This window comes from Chrysemys picta, chromosome 9 (assembly GCF_011386835.1).
Source record: "Chrysemys picta bellii isolate R12L10 chromosome 9, ASM1138683v2, whole genome shotgun sequence".
NCBI lineage: Eukaryota > Metazoa > Chordata > Testudines > Emydidae > Chrysemys > Chrysemys picta.
The window spans coordinates 102,502,995-102,508,994 of NC_088799.1; the positions used below are offsets into that span (position 1 = coordinate 102,502,995).

The window sequence follows — 6,000 nt, forward strand, 5'->3', positions numbered from 1 at the left end:
TGCTTTTTAGCTCTGCTGAAATGTCTGGAGGGAGCTTTTTCTGCAGTAGGCAATGGTTGTAGGACCTGCAAATTACCCTTTGAAAAACCACTGAATTTCTCCATTGTTACAAGTACTTTAATATAAAATCTAGCATGAATAAATTTTCCTATTCGGGTTGCAATGTAGGAGGTGTTTTAGCTTTTATATCAATCATTATGCAAACCTGCCTTTAGCATCACCCTGGGTTAAAATCATCCTGCAGTCTGTTAAAGTTATTATAGACACTGAGGTAATGTTTGGACTAAGTTAACTTTCCAGAGATTGCGTCATCCTGCCAGTGAGTTAGCAATATAGAAAGCGAGAAATAGAGAGGAGGAGCCTAGTTCTTCTCTCACAGCTGAGGGAATCAAAGGTCAGTAGAATGAGGCTGGTGCAGGAGAAAGCAGAATCCGATCTTTTGTAAGAGACTAGCGTGTGTTTGCCACCAAATACCGTGAGTGTTGCAGACGTAAGTTGAGACTCTAAGGGATCAAGCTTCTAGAAAGCTTTGGAATACAAGGGTGATATGTAGGGCTGTTTATTCACTTCTTCCGCAAGGAGGCTACCCAGCCCAGCGCGAGATCCTCTGCAGGTACAAAGTAGCATTATTGTTCCATGGAAGTCGGTGTAGCTATGTGGATTGATGCCAGCTGGTCTCTGTCCATGGGGGTGATTTACATCTGTGGGGTACACAGCGTGAACAGCTCCTGTGCTCCCCGAATGGAGGTATTGCAGTTATTCCCAGCCCTTGTGCAAGTCAGCTAGACTCCTCACATGTCCGTGCGGGCACACAAGCACCCCCTGCACGCTTCCATGAGGAGCGGTGACATGCACCCCAGAGTGAGCTGGTACCAGAGCAGCTTTGGGATGAGAAGGCAGTTGGGCTTTTCTGACTAACATCAGCAGGAGTCCCACAATGCTCTTCCCGTTTCTAAGGCCTGCTCTACACTACAGAACGAAATCGGTTTAGCTACGTCGGTCAGGGGTGTGACAAATCCGCACCCCTGAGCAGCACCATTAAGCTGACCTAAGACCCCATGTAGACAGGGCTAGGTCAATGGAACAATTCTTCCATCAGCCTAGCTGCCACCTCTCGGGGAGGTGGGTTACCCACCCCAATGGGAGGACCCGTCCGTCAGTAGTGTCGCTACTGACGCATTACAGTGGTGCAGCTGTAGTATTTTGAGTATAGACAAGCCCTGAGATGCTCGCAACTACTCACTTGTTAGAGTGAGCTCAGGACACGCAAAACCCATCAACTGGCGCTGAGAGCCAATATGGGTCACAAGTAAACTTGCTTTTCTCAATAGCTTGTCTCCCAGAGGAGGCTTTTATCTACTGTCTCCACCTCCTGCCCAAAACCCGTATTTTTCTAGTGGACAACTGCAGTAAAACTGCTTTATGTTCTATGAAGCCAGATTTTAAAAAACAGCCATGCAGTGGTTTTAATAAAATACCATTTTATATTAGCCAGGCAGGTTTCCCTGTAGCAATTGTGCTCTATGAGACGGAACACAAATAGGTCAGTAAAACTTACAAGTATGGTGGTTAGCAGAGACCTGAGACTACTCTATGTGATTGACAATCTGCAGATTAGTTATACGATACCATCACTTCTGCACCACACTTTCGGATGTGCCCTTTATCTCCATGAAACTGCAAAGAGAAACAACCAAACCAGCACATACCACACACAGCAGAAACAAAGGACCCAGCAAACAGAGCAAAAAAAAAAATCTTACAAATGTCCAGTCCAGTACGGAAAAGTGTTGAGCACCGTCAATGTCCATTGAGGTTATCGAGGCGGCTCATGAGCTCGGGGGACTAGGCCAGCTTTTTGTACATGAGTCCTCTGGGTGGTCTCCTACCGCACACAAAGGCTGATTAAGACCCTGATTCACCTAAGCGATTTCAAGTGCCAGCATTCCTGCTGAAGTCAAGGAGGCTACTCGTGCTTAACATTAAGCATTTGTTATGTTCCACGGTGTACACTGAAGCATATTAAAAGCAAAAAGAAAAAAATACCAGTGGAGCATTATGGTTGTCAAATAAAAACACAACAGCCCAGAACAAGAGGGAGGATATGCAAAGATTGAACTTGGAAAAGCAAGGTCAGCTCAGCTTGGGTGCATGTAAGTTAGCTTTTGTACGCCTGTTGTTCTGGTTACATATGTAGTTTAATTACTGTTTATATAATGAGTATCCAGGGACGCTTGAACAATTTGTATAGGGGGGGCGCTGAGAGCCATTGAACCAAACTGTAAACCCTACACATGATAGAAACCACTTCACGCCAGGGGGTGCAGCAGCCCCCCCAAACGCCAGTCCCAGCACCTATGTGAGTATACCTTTGATTATGCAGAACATGAAGTGTTTTACCCTCATGATCAGTTGTCCTCCTATTTACACGTGGATGGGCTTTGTAAGGACGGGGTATGGAAACTTATTTCCCCCCCCAGCTCACATTCTTTGCTTGATTTGCAGAAGCGTTCCCCAGTGGTGTTGGTCTTGGTGAGGCAGAGCTGACAGAATGAAAGAGAAGAGAAATCAGGGGGAAGAGCTGAGCCTTTATCTCTGTCTTACCTCCTTTCACTCTCTTGTTCCCCACCTTCCTTTGCCTTTGCTCTGATTTTCCCCCACGCTGGGCTCCGGCACATACCAGAATCATAGAATACCAGAGTTGGAAGGGACCTCAGGAGGTATCTAGTCCAACCCCCTGCTCCAAGCAGGACCAATTCCCAGACAGATTTTTACCCCAGTTCCTTAAATGGCCCCCTCAAGGATTGAACTCATAAGCCTGGGTTTAGCAGGCCAATGCTCAAACCACTGAGCTATCCCTCCCCAGTATTTAAGTTAAAATGATAATATCATTAGTAACTGTCAATAAGCTTTCTGATCTCAATATGTTCCCATGTCAGACTCATAGCAAAGAGAGTTACCTGCTCACAAAGGCTGGTGACAGCTGAATCAGTGGGGCTTGCTTCTCCACCAGGGACTGCAGCCACCACCTCAGTTTCCCTTTATTTGGTTCAGTAATTTAGCCTCTGGTCAATCCCAACTCTCTTCTACTTCCAGTGTAAAACCCCAGTCAAACAATGGCTCCAGCAAGCCATTCTACATTCCTTTCCCTCCAGGGTCTGGACCATCTTCCATTTTGATGTAGGAGAGATGAAAGGGGTTTCCCCGCCCAACCTCTCTCAGAAGAGGTCCCAGCCACCAGCCCCCAACCAGGAAGCTAGCACTCAGTTCATGCCCCCAACCCTCTGTTCTTTCTTTGCCTAAGGCCTCTGCATTCCCTCTGTTAGCCACTTAACTTCCCTCTCCCAGGAGAAGTCTGTGGCTGACTCTCTAGCCTAACACCCCAGATAATCCAACACCCTCTTGTTGCTAAAATTCAGAATGTCTTACTTTTCTCTCCATCTACCTCTGAGGACTCCTTCCAGCTCTTATCACCTCCACAGAGAGACACCACAATACACTTCACCTCTTCCCTGTTCTCTCTTGTACTAGGAAAAATGGAGCTCTTTATATTGCTGCCCATTTTCCCAGCATGCATTCCTGCCAAGCCTACAACTCCCATCAGTCCTAGGAACTACCACTCCCAGAATCCCTCTGTTCTGGGTGGAAAGCAGGACCATGGCAAAAATGAACGGGGAGAATTTTTTTTCAGAGAGCCATCCCTGCCTGTGACAAAAAGCAGTAACAATCTCCATCAATATGGTTCAAAAAACATCACAACCGGCTTTTGCCAGCTATGAGGAGAATGGCTCCATCTCGCAGGTCATAGCCTGCAGCTCCTGCTCCATCCAGAACCTGGGTAAAAGCCACTGAGTGATGTGCCACCAGAGAGGATGATGCATTTATCTCATCTTGCCCCTTACAATAGGTCAGTCTGTGGCCAGGTAAACTACTGATCCCACCATTCAGAGCACAGGAAGGGGAGCGGCCTCCACAGAGCCATGACGTCACCCTCTGCGTAGCCGGGTATTGGGGAGAGGGGAATGGGCAAAGGCAGCTCTGTGCTCCAGCAGCATACCTGCACCAGCATGACAGTAGAGGCAATGCAGATCACTCCCTCTCCTGAGCCGCAGGAAACAGAGAGGGAGGTAATTAGGGGTTCCCTGATTTGCAGTCTCCTTCCCAGGCTCTTCCGAGGGTACCACAACAAGATGTTGCCCCTTATCCCAGGCAGCTTGAGGCAGGCTAGTCTAGTGGGTAAAGCCCTGAACCAGGAGACTTAGGTTCTAGGCCTCGCTCTGCTCTTGAGTGATTTTGGGCAAGTTACTTCCCCTCTCTGTGCCTTGGAAAGGGCTTTGAAAAGTGCTATGTAAGCACACAGTGTTATGTTATTCATATTGTGTTATTATAGGGTTGTAGGAGGGAGGGACAGCTCAGTGGTTTGAGCATTGGCCTGCTAAATCCAGTGTTGTGAGTTCAATCCTTGAGGGGGCCACTTAGGGATCTGGGGCAAAATCAGTACTTGGTCCTGATAGTGAAGGCAGGGGGCTGGACTTGATGACCTTTCAGGGTCCCTTCCAGCTCTATGAGATAGGTATATCTCCATATATTAGTCACACAAAATCAAACACCCTTGCTGAGGCCCTGCCCCGTCCCACCCCTGCTTGCTCCATTTCTGTACACCCCCCCCTCCCCATCTGTGCATTGCAGGGAGGAATCCTGCTCCTGCCACAGTCACAGGGGGGCTGAAAGGCAATAAAACCACTGCAGTTTCCCAGTGCAGCGAGAAACCCATGCAGCGGGTTTGGAGCTCTCCACCCTGCCTCGCCCAGGGCTGTGCTCCACTCACAGTAGGAGGTCCAGTATTGGGTGGGTGGGCAAAAGGCCTGTCGCTCCACAATTAAGGAGGCTTTACCAGGCCCGGGGTGGGTGAGGCACAGTTATTATTGCACTGCTGATGGCTGCAACTTTGGGGATGATGGGGGATGATTCCATCTGCACCCTATGCCAAGCCTGTTTACTCAGGGCTGGGGATTTGGCCCTGACTAAGAAGAGTCGACGGCGGATCTCCCAAAGCCCATTTGTACATAGCAGGTCTCTCCAAGTTGGGGAGCTCCATTTGTCACCTGCGTTCTTTTGGGTTAATTTTTATTTTTCCTTTCGGTGATTGCAAAGCCCTGCGCAATGGTGGTGGCTGTATTCCTCGCCCAGCACGGGTTAATGACGAGAGGGCTGCAGTGCTCTCTGGGCCAGAGTCTGACATAACTCACCCTGCTGTAAATCCAGAGGAACTCCACCGACAGCACTTTAGATAAGATCAGAATTTCACTCAGACACTCAGAAAAAGGCAAGAAGAGGTAAGTAAATGTCTCGTTTTTAATAAAGAGCCTCATCACTAAGTACTGCCGGCGAGAAAGGAGCTGTTCGAGTGATAACTAATACTGACTTACATCTTCTTGCACAATATACACTGTAGTAGTTTCGCTGGGCAACTCTAAACCTGCTAAGCGTTTCTTGATTTCAGGTTAGCAACCTCTCCACAACCATAAGAAAGAGAATTGCTAACCAGTAACTTCAAATTACATTTAGGAATCGGACTTAAGCCATTCTTACCTCAGCCTGTTTTGCTTTGTTATTAAGGTTCATTTGACGTAAAATTACCTACTGACTGGGGACTCCTGCACACATAGAGTGAACTGCAGTACTATACAGAGACCCTGAATTTCCTGGCTTTGAAGGTTTGTACTAGTGCCTTAATGTAATTTTAAATAGTATTCTATGGTTTCACTTCCTTTGCAACCACACTGAGTTAATGACCGCTTGACAGGCCTCAGAATCACTGCTATAGGATTTGCTGCAGGACAATTATTAGACAATGATAAAATAGCCAACAGTTATGAGTTATGGATAACGATTAGTGCAATTCACAGCACACCAGGTGAGACATGTTTGTGTAACATGGAGTGTGGAACCAGCAATATGCACTTCTGGAAATGATTGTATGTAGTATGTGACTAATTC

General features: G+C 47.4%; 1 long non-coding RNA gene across 1 annotated transcript in view; it reads right to left on the minus strand.

Annotated features, from left to right (window-relative positions):
• Positions 1-3,523, minus strand: part of LOC135973606 (uncharacterized) — a 47,462-nt gene extending 43,939 nt beyond the window's left edge. Inside the window, exons 1-2 of the long non-coding RNA XR_010590515.1 lie at positions 3,430-3,523; positions 2,370-2,543 (exon numbers count right to left, since the gene is read on the minus strand). This is a non-coding gene — a long non-coding RNA (uncharacterized LOC135973606). The remainder of the gene's footprint in view (positions 1-2,369; positions 2,544-3,429) is intronic.
• Positions 3,524-6,000: the final 2,477 nt, after the last annotated feature.